General features: G+C 45.3%; 1 protein-coding gene across 10 annotated transcripts in view; it reads left to right on the forward strand.

The window, feature by feature from the left end:
- MFSD6 (major facilitator superfamily domain containing 6) overlaps positions 1-14,353 on the forward strand; it is a 48,966-nt gene that overhangs the window by 9,654 nt on the left and 24,959 nt on the right. For 3 of the 10 annotated variants that reach the window (XM_040603046.1, XM_040603055.1, XM_040603057.1), the window contains exons 1-2: positions 9,077-9,120; positions 9,830-9,879. The gene's annotated coding sequence lies outside the window, so the exon portion shown is untranslated. Of the gene's footprint in view, positions 1-1,371; positions 1,518-3,564; positions 3,627-7,330; positions 7,349-8,595; positions 8,652-9,076; positions 9,121-9,829; positions 9,880-10,212; positions 10,328-11,050; positions 11,231-14,353 lie in introns of those variants that run through there. The other 7 variants (XM_040603051.1, XM_040603049.1, XM_040603052.1 and 4 more) reach the window with 7 other exon arrangements.

A 14,353-nucleotide genomic window follows, 5' to 3' on the forward strand; every position in this document is an offset into this window, starting at 1 on the left:
TGAGAGTTCAGCCCCATAGAGTTGAAATGTTAGTTCAGTTCACTTTCTGTCTCTGTTTCCCAGATAGGCCTGAGTTAATTAGTAGCCACCCTTCCCATATCCATTTCCTCCTTTTGAGCCTTTTGTGTATAAACCACATATATTTGTTCAGCCACTGCTCTTGCCAGATCACCCCCACCCAGCTCAGTCCAAAGGTTTACTCATTTTGTCTAGCTAATAAAGGTGAAGGTGGGTACTCTCAAGACAGGTTTTGTAAACCAATTACTGGTTTCTGTTTTAGTGACACTGCATTGACTTAAATACAGAGATATACAAGGTAGACAGGCGACCAGTGTGTCATGTACACTTATGTCCATACACGTTTTAATTTTTGCCAGTGGAGATTATAAATAACCCACTTTACCAGAGAATTTGCAAGATTAGAAGTCTTAATTCTGAGGGTGCTGTCCGAAGGGTTTATAGGCATCAGGAGGGCTGATTCGCAATTGTCCTCCATAGTGTTCAGGGTATTTAACTTTTTTATTCCATTACAACCTGAATAACAAAAAATCTTACAGTTCAGAGCTGATGGTATTTGCACACGTCATAGTGATATTATTCAGCACACGTGCTACAAAGAAAGAAAGAACTGAGACCTAAGGCTTTGCTTAACATTTCCCGCTGTTGCTGCTGTCAGCGGCCAAGGCTATGGAAGACACAAGGAACATCTGACTGCTGCTTTTCTGCCTTAGATATGACTGATGTCAAGAAGGTGCCCCCAGCTGCTGATAGCTTGCTCTGGCTTCTCCTTCTGTCACACTTGCATACTGATGGACCTGCATGAAGAGGAAATGCTGCTGTTTTAAGTACATTAGAATGGCTGTGCAGAATAAGAAAAATGCCCTCCTAACTCAGGATATCTATAAGCTCTAAGGTGAAGCATGAGGGTTAGTAGAATTGATTACATGGTGGCCTAGGGAACACAAGGGTCCATGAAACCATCAGTGGCCCAGAGGTGATCTGCAAAAACAGATCTAGTGCTTACTTGAAACATTTAATTATAAGAAAGCACGATATTTTGAATAACTGAAGGGAAAACAAACTGTGGTACAAAATGTGTGAGGACTATTGATTTATTGTTACTCTAATCTCTTTTAATTGTTTCCCAGAAGATCACAGCTCTTAGAAACAAAAAGACATAAAAGCAACCATGCTGAGTCACACTGAAGGACTGTCTAGCCCAGGATACCATCTCCCAAAAATGGCCTTGAAGGGCTGCATGGGGAAAAGTAAGAACAGGATGAACGAGGCAAACATGGCTCACACTCTGTTTTCAGCTCAGGGGGCTCCTGAGTTGGATTGCTGCTTTTTTTTTTTTTTTTTTCTGTCTAGGAACCTGGGGATTTCTCTTCCATGCATTTGTCCAGCCTCCCCTGGAACCTGACAAACTTTTAGCATCTGCAATATCTTTGCAAGCTTTGGACATGTCTCCTACTAGCTTCATTTGATGTTCCTTAATCCATGCAGGAGAAGAAAGGGTAAATCAATCTGCTTTCTCCAATTCGTGACTTACTAAATCTGCTCTATCCCTGCTAAGTTGCCTCTTTTCCTGACTGGTGAATACTAGGCTACTCAGCTGTTCCAGGCAGAGAAGTCATTCCAAACTTTTGAGCATCCTTCTCTGAACCTTTTCCAACTCTAATATATTCTTTTCAAAATGAGGAGACCATATTGATTTTTTTCCTATAATTCATATGGGATCTATGTCTGAATGTCTCTGTGTGAAAAAAAAAATCCATATATTATGCTAAAATAGAATTCTTTCTTACTTTGCAATTGGTTTTGCACTTGCAATCTTTCTTCCCCACCCCCACCCCCCATAAGTACTTTGACAGTTTTGAACCTTCTGGTAATAAACAGTTAACAACACACTGTAGCAATATAAGAAATCCTCAGGGAGCTAGGTTGTACATCCTAAAAGCAGATAAAACTGTCCAACCCTGCAGGCAGCAGACCTTTTCTCAACCATTAATAGAACAGGCAGAAGAGAGGAGAAAGAAGAAAAGGAATTAGTAAATTACTTCAAAAAGCATAGGTAGTTAGAATTCACAGTTGATGTGCTGATTTAGGAAGTCGTGAGATGTGGCATAGAAAAAAGGTAAGAAATGTTAATACTGCTACATAGACAAAGACTTTTTGTCACCTTCCTGTGTTGTTTTTTTTTCTTTCTTTTCCCACCCAACCGTTTCAAAGGCATATCCTTACAATGACACATCAATTTTCTGTCTGCTTGAGGTTTAGAAATAGCTGAGCTGTTATAAATAGATCACAATCTGTAAGAGACAAAGAGAATGGAAATACTGTAAAAGGTTAGCTGAAAAACGTAGATGTGGATTGAGATTTCAGCTGTCTCCGACAGCGCAAGTACTCAGTGTGAAATGCTTTATTAACCACAGCAGAGGAACCTGTGCTCCTTGTGCAGCAGTGAGGAACAGCCAGGTGGAATCAGGTGGTGCTTTCGGTCACAGTGCCAAGCACAGAATGACGTCCAGCCCCGTCTCTGGGAGCTCACAGTTCAGTGACGTGAGAAGGCGGCACCTTGCTGTTCCTTACTGTGAAGCTGAAACACAAGAGGCAATTACTCTTTTTAGACACTGTAGAGCCACTAAATTAGAATGTGCACCTTCTATACTGTAATTCTTCTGGCAGTACTCGTGTACTCTGAATTGGTAGCATTCATCAAGTTTGCTCCCTTTTCCCACTTCGCCTCCAGAACGCCTTAACTTTAGCGAAGTGTCAGCATATGGTTGAAACCTTGTCCTTGTCCAACAAGGCGGTGAGAAAAATTAAAACTGGGAAACAGTCAAATATCCCTTTCTTTCCGTTTGAGTACTCCCTTTGTAAGGTCATTTAGATCCTGCTGATGCTTCCAAACAGACATTGGAAGCAGTTGTCCTGCATGGAAACCTGATACCTAGGGGTGATATTACTCCTCCAGCCATATACATACAGCTGAGGTCCATTTTCTCATCTTCCAACTGTCTGTTAGACCAGGGGTCCTCAAACTACGGCCCGCGGGCCAGATACGGCCCCCCAGGGTCCTCAATCCAGCCCCCAGTATTTACAGACACACACTCCCCCGGGGGTTGGGGGGGGGGAAACCAAGCAGCCGCAGATGACTGCCTGCCACTGCATCCGCGTGCCGGCCCCCTGGTTAAAAAGTTTGAGGACCCCTGTGTTAGACTGTGAAAAAGATGATTTGGTGACTGTAGGTAAAATAAGACATTAAACAGAAAGGACAAACTTTCTTTGTGTTTCTGTTCTGAAGAGAAGCTGCTTCCTGAAACAGTAGCTGTATCACGACAACTAGCTTGACACAAGTTATTAATTCTCAGTCTTTGCCAATTACAATGTCATACCGCTAATGTAGGACCTGGTCTTTGCTTGAAATGAATCTCTGACTGTCATTGGTTTTAATAGAAGTTTAGACCAATACACACTGCAGAAATCAGGTTCTTCAAACCTAAATTAACATTCTGTTGAAAACTAAACATATGTTGTTTTTGTTCACTGTCAACAATTTAGTTTCCAGGTTTGGAAGAGAAACATTGTTGGGGAGGAATCCAATGAATTTATTAATGATCTCGGTAAGTATGGAACTATTAATAGCTTCTGAGATTTTGTTTGTCTTATTTTTATCTTCAGTTTCAGTCTCTGAAATAAACAGAGGTTCTGAAGCCTTCAAATGAGAATACTACAGTACATTAAGTCCCATCTTAAATACATTGTGATTGTCAGGATATTGTAGGAAACAGGTGAATAGCTGCATACAATATTTCTGAAACAATTGGTGCCATTACATGAGGTCTTTCTTTCATCTTGTACTAATAGCCCTGAAAAGAAAACATCTAAAACACTTCATATACGGTACTAAGGATTTTTATTTGCAGCCAGAAATTTGAATACAAAAATGGAAACATTAATTTATTATCTATTATTATGAGAGAACATTAAAGCTGCTATTACTATTCCATGGCATGACCAACAACATACTTTACCCATCTTAAACACATTTGAAATAGATGAGTGCTTCTGTCTAGAAAGTTTCTATTTAATTCATCATCATTTTTGATCAGAGATACTACTTTGAATCTCGATGTAACTGATGTCTATAGCAGCCCTCCTACTGACACTTAAGTACTAAGGTCCTTTGTTCTTTACAGTGAGGAGTATCACCTCGAGAATCTGAGAAGGGTATCAGTAAATTGCTCATTGTTTTCACACCTTGGGGAGGGGAGGACTGTGCGAAATCCAGCTTGATACTGAATTCAGCTACCAGTATCACTTGGATGTTTTCATATTCACCAAGAAGTTAAAACAGATTAACACATCAGTTATGCTGGAGGTCCTGAAATGAAATACAAAATAAAAAAGATCAGTCTGCTTTCTGGGGAAAGAGGTTAGATAGCTTGGCTAGGCACTGTGACTCCCTTCTGTATGAAAAGTGACATTTACTGCTCCTATTTATAATGAGGCAAATTCAGCGCTAGAGAGAGTTAGACGTCAGGCCTCTGAAGTCAGCAGCTAGCCTTAGTCTGAATGTGGTGCAATGTGTCCCTCAGTACAAACGATTATTTCACTGCTTCTGTCAGGTAGTTTTCATCAAAAACCACATTTGCATGTACTAAATAAAATGCCTGTCTTAGTCTTGGTTTAGGTTTACAAAGCTACATTGTAGATGACCTGAATTAAATCAGGGAGATAGGCTGATATGACTGTGCTTATATCTGATTAAAAAAAAATGAGTTAAAAACTGCTTTGAGTATCACCAAATTTTTTAGCCATATAAATGGTGAGAGCTAGTCCTCGGATTAAAGAAGAATATATCATGTTGTGTAAAATCAGAAGTAATTTTCTTCAATAATCTTTCAATATGTACAATAATGAACCTCAGTTAAAATTTGTTTGGTCAGGGAATATTTTGCTGTGCAGTAGTATTGTATGTCCTTTAAAAGCTATTCTCAGAAACTTAACTTAGTCAAAAGCTGAGAACTCAAATTCCTATTGACTTAAGTCATTGACCTGTAATTAGGGAAACAGGGATATCTGACCCTGTTTGCAGGGTTTTTTGGTGGATGTAAAGGACAATGATAGAAAATAATGTCTTGCTTGAATGCCAGGATTTGCTCAGCCCTTGCTTGCAGAAGAGATAGGAGCTTCCTAGGGATCAGAGAGGAACTGCTCAGTTTCCCGTCCCTCGGTCAGATACCTGCAGTTATTAAAAACATGTTAGGTTCAATAGTTATTTAGTATACTTAGAATACAGTGCAGAAGGCATACGTTTGTGTTATTGAAGCCAAGCATGGAAGCAAGGACCCATCCTGCCAGGACATAGTGGGCAGGGGTGGTAGGTGTGTATGTTATATTTTTAACTATTCTACTTGTCCTACTCATTTTGTATTTTTATTTTAACATTTCCAGTTTTTATTTAGAATAAAATGTGTGTGCATGTGGGGGCTGTTTGTTTAAGTGTTAGAAGTTTGGTCTTTTTGGCAGACTCCACTATAAGAGAAGGTCTAAGCAGATCCATCTCAAAGCTCCAGCCAGTTAAGCTTCCCTCCCTCCCTGACAACAGGCCGATGCAGAATTCATTGCAGGTTCAGTGGCTAAATTGTATAAATTACTTCTAGTTCCTACCCGCACTACAGAGTCAGCGGGGCTTTGCACACTCTCCAGTCTGTAGCAGTGGAGTTTATGACGGGGTCAAGGTCATTGTGTTTTTGCACATATGCAATGGCATCAACATTAGCAGCAGCCCAACGTAACCAATTTGCTCTGCAGACAGCAAAACTAACGAAGCTTGATTTCGTGTGGCTTTGTGTATTACACTTTTACAATCTGCTGCCTTGTTTCCACCACTTGAAAAGCCTCAGCTGTCCCTTCTTTCCTTCCAGTTCCCTCCTCCATTCCCTTTCCTGACCCCCAGTTCTTCACAGGGTAACTTCACTGCTGCTGGGGCATGATCAGTGATTCACTGGACAAATGGGAGCCTGCTGTGGAGTTCGTGCCATGGGCTTTCCTCCCCCGGGGGACGCTGTCTTGCCTTTCTTTTCTTTGCCAGCCACTGACATTCACACAACCTTGCAGAAATTTAATATTTGTGAGACTGTCACCACACATCACATTTGATACCTGCCAGTGGGTTCAAAGGTTCTTGGGGTGAGGGAAGGTTGATTACTGTATAAGCTGATACCATAAACCACAAATATCCTTGGGGGGGGGTGGCTATCCAGTAGGAAAAAGTACATATATACACACAGGCAGTAAATACAGTTTCTATAACTAGTATTTGGGTTTGTGCATTGCTTTGCCTTCTCTTTGCTAATGAATACAATACTTCTAAAAGCGTTAGATTAAAAGTCAGAGGAAGAGAATCCCCTACTTCCCTGCCAAACCAGACAGACCACTGCAATGGGAGCTCCTTGTCCTACCGGCTGTGAATATGTTGTCCTCAGTTACCATCAGCATTGCTTGCAGCTGTGTATGATTTGCTGATTCACTGGGTGACTATTGCTCAGTTCCTCTGTAGGGATTTTTTCTCTTACTGCTATTATAGTTGCTTTTAGTCTTTGAAACAGTAGAGAAAAACCACTTTGTTCTTTGTAATGATTTAACTTCTTTCCATATTTACACTGGAATATATATGAACTGTTGTGTTATGAAGAGCTTCCTAAAGAGGAACAAACTAACGCTATAGTTGCCTTGATGCAGTGTCGCTCCTAGCAAAGAACTGACTGAAAAAGTAGTTTTGTTCATGTTATGCACAATATATTAAAGGTCTGATAGAAATGAAAGCTTTTCTGTTGTCTTCGTTGTACTCTAGAGCAAGTCTTAGCAGCACAAATTTCACTTTCAACTTAATCTTTGTAATCTAATGTAAATGATTTTCTCGCTCTCTTTTTTTTTTTTTTTTTTTTTTTTTTGGCTCAGTGTTAAGAGCCGCTGAAGGACAGCAGAATACTTTGTGTCAACCAGAAAATCTTGATTTCAAAGTACAGCTTGCACAGCTCTAGCTTATGAAAGAAACCAAGAAGTTTTTCTATACTTTAAAATTTAAGCTCGTAGAAACCATTTCCATAAGATGAGGCTCAGGTACTTTCCCTTTGCCATTACTGGAAAATATCATAAGCACAAGATGCATATACCATATATATCATATACCAGATCTTTTCCGTTAAAGTTTTTGTGTGTTATGCTATATTTGCTTTATTTTTCCTCTAAGCTAAGGAACAAGTCACCGAGTCAACTGACACTACTGAGTCCTTTTCAAGCAAAATCTACTACGGTTATCAATGTACAGTTGCAGCAGGTATTTGCGTGTAATTTTGTTTATTTTACTTTTAAAAGATAAAACTGCTTTGGTTTTATTTTTCAATTTAGACCTTTTTTTTTTTTTAAGCACTGAGGCATTTGTAACTATTTTTGGCAAGTATTCTCACCACGATATGTGGTTAAGTGGTGTAGGGGACACAATTAAAATCTTTATAAAGTACCATATGCATTGAACCAAAAGCCCACAGAAATCCACAGGCATTCTTTCCATTTAATGGATAAGTTTAACCCAGATGCGGGTTTATATTACAGTTTATTATATGCCATGTATGTGTATGAAGTATATTTATATTATCAAGTCTTATTTCTGAATATTCTACTATCCAGTAGTCAGGTACATATTTATTAGTGTTACATTATCTGTTATCTAGGAGAAGAAGATTGTTGTTTGGTGTATCACCTTTGCATATCACATTTTACAGTGATTCAGAGCTTGAACCAGAGGTCTTGGAAAAAAGAGATCTTTCCATTAATTTAGATGGAGTTTACACCTGACTCCGCTTTTTATTTTCTGTAATGTTTTACAGTAGCAACTTTTTTAATAGAAAACTTTGTACTTTTAAGTAGCTTACAACTATGCTTCCTTTTCTCTGAACACTGTTTTGGCTAGAAATATATAGCCTTTTGCGATAAAAGTACATGAGGACAGTTTGTATGCAGTGCAACAGTTTCTCCATTTTTGCTAATCCTCATTTTCATAGCTGAAAGAACAGAGAAACAACTCTCTGAGCAAGTGTAATAAGTTCTAACAGGCTGTAATCCAGATCTTTACACGGAGCCTCACTGAAAGAAACCACCACGCAGAGACCTATTACATTCAGTTCTGCCCGTGCTGGAGCAGCTTGTCAGGTTGCAGTACTACTACACGAGGCTAAGGCTTCTTGCGATGCTCGCCTCACGGTGCTCACCGAGCGGAGGCAGCGGGCCCCGGTCTGAGCTGTGTGACCACACTCAGTTGGTACTGGGTTGGGTTTTTAAACCAGTAAGAAACCATATATATATATATAAAAGAATATATCTGTATAAAATATATATGTATTTTTTAGAAAATGTTGTAAATGACTCTATATTAGTCATATTCTATACTCTGGTCCTCCGCTGTAACTTCTTGTTCACATACCAGGTTATGCAACAGCCTGCAAAGAAGCGTTACACATTTTGTCTTAATTCCTCTATTCAGAGAGCATTGTTTTTTAGGAAATGTCCTTGTGGCACCTAAGGAAGCAAGCAGAAAGAAGGGGAGTGATCAGAGTGTGAATCCTCAAAAACACAGCGCCAAGGTAGTACAGGCAGAGCTGCAGGGCATGCTTGGCGTGCGGTGGGCTATGTTGAGTTACCAGAGTTTAGGGAAGGACTGTGCTTTTATGGCTCCGGTAAATGTAGTCTGCAACTACAAAGATCAGCTTTTGCCTTTCAATTCACAAACAATGATTGGAAATGAAGTGAAATGCATGTTCTCCCTAAAAGCATGTGTAGCAATTTGCCAAAAAGTCTCCATCAAGATTAAATAATTTTGGTTGGAGCTGACATCTGGTTTATTACAGTAATATTTTGTAACAAACCTCCCACCATATGAGCCGATAGTTGCCCGTCTCTGAATTCGGCAAGATTACAGGAGGCCTGCACTCCTGGCCGCCTCAGATGTGGTTTCTCTCTGTGCTTAATTAGCCACGGGGGAGCCTCTCACAGACGAAGAGTGTTGAATATCCTTCCAGAGACAGATGATGGACAAGCCTTCTCCTGCCCCAGGTCATCTCCCCTACAAAATTCAGCTTTTGGCTCCTGCCTCCTTCCTGGCTTGCTTTCCTGCTGGGGTAGGCAGGTTTTTAGTGGGGTGGCGTCTCCTCAATGGCCTTCATATCCCCGGACAAGGGTGGCAGCCCGGCTGGGGAAGGACCTGGAGCGAGCACTGCCTCCCCTGGGGGCTGCTGTCCTGTCACTGCGGGGAGGGCCCAGCACCCACGGCGCCCCAGTTCCTCTCCGTCAGCCTCACTCGTGCAAACCGCTAGTTTTATCTCATTTTCTTCCCTTAGGCAAAGTACTGCATTTTTGTTTTTTTCCTGGAAGAAAGGGGGATGCTTTCCCGGGCAGACACCACCCGGGCCGTATGGTGGGAGGGCTGGCCTGTGGTGGTTTACTGGCTCCATCGCCTCTGCTCGCACTGGCCCAGCCCAGGCACTGAACCCCATCGCCTGAGCTTAATCCTGGGACACCCCTCCCCGCCTGCGGCTCGGCCCGGGGCTGCTGGGCACCCCAAGCCTCAGGCCGGCCTTCCGCTCGCTGTCCCCACCGCGGCCCTCCTGTAGCTTAGCCCTTTGGCAGCCGGCACAGCCCAGCTGCCGCTGGGGCGCTTACCCTGCCTGCCGTCTTCTGCCTCACTCCTGCAGGGGGGAGAAATTTACGTTGTTGTTGTTGTTGTTTTAAGCATTTACGTAATTTTATTTGTATATAATTCTAGAAACAGTGTTACCGAAGGGATGATGCCAGCGGCTGCGGGAGGCACTACAGGTAATTAATTCCTTACGCTGTAATAGGCGTTTGGAACTTGTGGGGAGCAGGCAGCGCCGGGATCGCGGAGCTCCCTGGCCTGTGCGGGGGTCGCCCAGCGCTCCCCGGGCACGGTGTATCAGCGGAGCGGTCCGGCCGGCCCCGCGCTACCCGCCGCAGCCTCCCGTAAGTGACCAGGCCGGCCCGCAGACCCCGAGGGGCGCGGAGGCGGCGCCGGGAGGGTGCGCGCCCCCTCCCCCCGCGGCGGGGGGCGGCTCCGTCCCTCCCCGCAGCGCCACGGCCCGGCCCGGCCCGGCGCGGCGCGGCACGGCCGGGGCGGGGGGGGGGGGGGGCAGGGGCAGGGTGCGCGGAGCCGCCGCCCGCAGCAGCCGCGGTGGCAGGAGGCGGCGGCGGGAGGGGGCTGCGATGCTCCCGGCTGAGCGCCCCCCCGGAGCCGCCCCCGGGCGAGGTGAGTCAGCGCGGCCCCGCGGTGCGCGGGGGGCCGGGCCGGCAGCCAGGCCCGCGGCAGGCCGCCCGGCTGGGCGCCGCCGCCTCCCCCTGCCCGCGCTCCGCGGGGCGCCGGGGCCGAGCCGGGGGTGCCGCGGGGGTGCCGCCGGGCGGAGGCGGCCGCCGGGCCCGGCTGTGGCGCACCCGCCGCTGCGGGCCGGCGAGGCCGTTTCCCCCCGCGCTCCCCGGTCCCTCTGGCCCGGCGCGCTGCCTCCGCACCCGGCGCGCCGGGCCTGGTCCCCGCAGCCCCCGAGGAGCCGCCGCTGGGCCCTCGCCCCCGCCTTTCCTCCCCCCCCCAGCGGCTGCCGCGTCCCGCCTTCCCCCTGGGGGGGCTCGCTGCTGGGGCCGCCAGTGGTCGCTCCGCCGTTGCCGCGCTCCCCTGGCGTTCACCGCGGCCAGGCGGTGGCCTCGTTAGGATGCCGGCGCTCCCCTCCTGCAGCTCGGCCTTGTGGTTGAGGGGTAACCGCCACCCCAGGGCCGAGTGCCCCAGCCTCCCCCCGCGGGACCCCCGGAGCCCCCCGCGTCCCGCCGGAGCTGCTGCACAGCGGCCAGGCGGGGTGACAGCGCGGCCCCGCTTTGAGCCCTGCAGCCCTCCGGCACGGTGGGCTCGGGCAGGGGGGTCGGTGTCCCTCCGGTGGCTGAAACCGGTGCGGGAACAGGTGCGGACTGGAGAGCGTCCGAGGTGTCAGGGTGCCGGTTAGGGCCGAGCTTGGGTGGAGGTTAAAACCCGCCCTTGGTCAGCAGCTCAGGTTTTCGCATCAGGGTCTTTTTACATGTCGTGCTGATGAAGGATGCCGTGCTGAGCAAGTGCTGAACCTGAGGGGAGAGGAGCGTGGCAGTGTGAACGTAACGCTGAAGAATTTCAGTAAAAACTGGCCCAAAACGTTATTGCATTGCTAAGATATATAGGGTCTAGTTGCCCGCTGTCTTTAGTAACATCCAAGGGAAACGACAGTGAAATGCTGGCTTTCTAGCCTGGTTATTGGTTGTGTTTGTTTTCCCTGGACATAAATAGTGGACAAAGGCGACGTTTATTGTATTGTTTGTGTGCTCCAAAGACCCGCTGGGGAACGGGGGAAGAGCAAACAATCCTCTTTCTAAGGATGGTGTTTGTGAGAGCAGCCATAAACCCAGTAGAAAACCTAAGCAGATTTACAAAGAAATGCTGGAAACAGGCAGCGTGAGAATACGAGGGCAAAAGCTGATGATGTGGGGAAGCTGCAGTTGCTCCCTAATGTAGCCAGTGCTATGGCACGACTTCAAGGCAACCTAACATTCATCTTAATCCTCAGCTACGGCACGATGGGCCTGAGTTTATGTGGGCGAGCAGGAGCCGGTGACAGGGTGCGGTGGCGGTGGGTCCCCGAGGCTGGCCATTGCAGCCCTCTGTATGGAAAGGGAACGCTGCCCCGTCTGCACTGGAAGGCACGCCTGGTATTTACCCTCGTTAATGAAGTGTAAACCTCGGCAGGGCAGATGGGGAGTTGGTAAATTAAAAAAACTATGACAAAACTGCAAGTCTGATTACTGCCTAAAAATAAATCAATTAAAAGAGTCTGCTAGGACATCTTCAGATATTAAGCCGAAAACATAATTGGAAAGCTGGAGTCCTAAGATGTTGAGTTTGATGGGTTTTCTTCAACAGATGAGGGTCTGATAGCGTTCTTGTCTTCTTTAATGTTAATACTAGCACTACTGTATCAACTTAGCAACTTCAGGCCTATCATAAAATGCTTTAAACCCATTATAAACCTGATCTTGACATAAATTCAGACATGCCGCCTTCTCTCAATCTAATCGACTAAACATGTCAAAGTATATGGGGTTTTGTACGCATATTGAACGAAGTAGGAAAACCCACAGACCGACACATTAACAAAGTGAGTGTCAGCAACACAAAATAAAGCAATTTTACTTAAGGTGGTTTCACTTCATGGAAACCCAAATTATGGTGGTTAATACTACAGCAGTAATGTCTCGCTTCAGACTTGGAAGAAATATATTTCCCAGCACCAAGTTAATTCGCTAAATGTAGGAAGTTTTTCCCTCTGATTTTACAAATTCTGAGTCGGGTGGCCACGCTGGGGCCTCACAGGAGGACCGCTTGCCTTTGGAGAGCAGGGGATGGTGGTGTGGGGCAGGGGGTCAGCCTGCGTGGGTTGGTCTGTGGGGCTTGGCAGGAGACGCAGCCCCCCAAGGGCTCTGCCTGGGGGTGGCCTGTCTTGGGGGGGTGGGTTGGGGAGGTGATGCAGGGGTGCATGGAATCCATGTGCTGCTCTGGCGTGATGTAGGTTGTTTGCATAACATTCCCCTCCTTTCGGGCACGGAGCAGGCGACAGCACCAGGCTGTTCCTTAGGGGTGAAGCTTGCTTGGAAATGGAAAACATGGTCTATTATTCATGTTTATTACAGCAGTGCCATGTAGGCCTGCTGGATGCAGGGCTTAATTCTGAGAGACGCTGCACAGACACTGTAGCAGAAAGCCTTTGATCCTAAGGTTTTGCAGTTTAGATCAATGAGACAAGGGGGGCTGAGGAGGAGATGGCTTGCGTGAGCAATATGATGGATGCGCTCTGTGTGGCAGTTTCACCAGCTGGGGGATGAGCGGGGGCAGCTTTCTTTGGAAGATGGATAGTTTTTAATAAAGTCGACTTCTCTAGCACAGGCCTGTTCTGAATCAAACAACAATTAGTGACTTTTTTTTTAAAAAAAAAAAAGGTTTATTCGAGAAGCGTGTTTTCTATCAGTGGATTTAAAAATGTTCACGTGAAAACTTTGTGTGGAATTTCACGTGTTTGCTACAAAGTCAGTTTGCCAGTCAGTGGAAGTCTGAAAGGGGTAAAATAAGATGGGATGCCACGTTGGCTGGCTTTGATTTACCCACAGAACGCAACAGCAAGCTCGTCTGCTCTGTTCTTAGAGCTGCGTGTTGCTTGAGAGACTAATGATTCCTGTTTTGAGATTCTGCTCTTAGTGTGTTTTCTGAGGCTGTGTAAATACAGATCTTCTACAGGGATGTTGCTAGGTATTTAATGGGTTAAGCTACTCTTGATCATTCACACAGTCTTCTGATGAACTGTCCTGGGTTTGTTTTTTTTGTTTACATTGAGTACATGTTCAAACCCTGATTCTGAGGCTTTGCTTGTCTTAATTATACTTTAATTCTCAAAGCCTAGTGAATGCAATACTTCTGCTGAATTAAACTTTATTTAAAAACAGCAGTATCAACAGCAGTATCCTTCACCCCAAATCTAACTTTATGTTGGTCTGCAAACAAAGTTTTAATGCCTTGTGCTGGTTTTTTTTTTCCTGAGAGGTTTAGGGATTTGCTACCCTAGTCTGATCTGTTGATTGGCTTTTTTTTCCCCCGGACCGAGCTAAGTGCAAAGCAGGTGTTTCAAGGTATTTTGGGGGGTTTCACCAAGGTTTTGGGAAGAGTGACTCTTAAGGGGAGAGCTGAGTTTTTAGTATATACTATGTTATTACTTTCCTTATTACCATTTTCCTTTGTTTTACAGGAAACTTCCTGTAATGCCAGGCAGTCTTGAATAGATTAGCTTTTTATCCTTTCTGATCTTGAAATCCTCTTAATTATTAGGAGAGCCAGAGTAAATGAGGATCGATTTAAGAAATAAAAAAGGCAAGAATGCCAAGAAGATACTTAAGTAAATGTCAAGTACCCATATTTGCCTCTTTCCACCTACCTGCCAAAGAGCCTTGTTACAGTCATTAAAAAGACCATTGCGTTGTCATCACTAAATTCCTTGGGACAAATGTTTTTTCCTCTGTTCCTCAGGTGTTTCTTCAAAAGTGCAAGTCTGCAGGAAAGTTGCTGTAGCTGTTTGCAGATGCCTGGACGAAAGACGTGTTGGAGGTGTGAGGGTTTGGAAGTGGGTTTTGGCTTGCTGGAGGGATAGATATAAACGAGGCAGTAGCAATTGTAGCAGGGAACTTAGAAAAAGTAATAGACTCCAGTACTTTCTTTAAA

Source organism: Falco naumanni, chromosome 8 (genome assembly GCF_017639655.2).
Source record: "Falco naumanni isolate bFalNau1 chromosome 8, bFalNau1.pat, whole genome shotgun sequence".
In the NCBI taxonomy this organism is placed as follows: Eukaryota; Metazoa; Chordata; class Aves; order Falconiformes; family Falconidae; genus Falco; species Falco naumanni.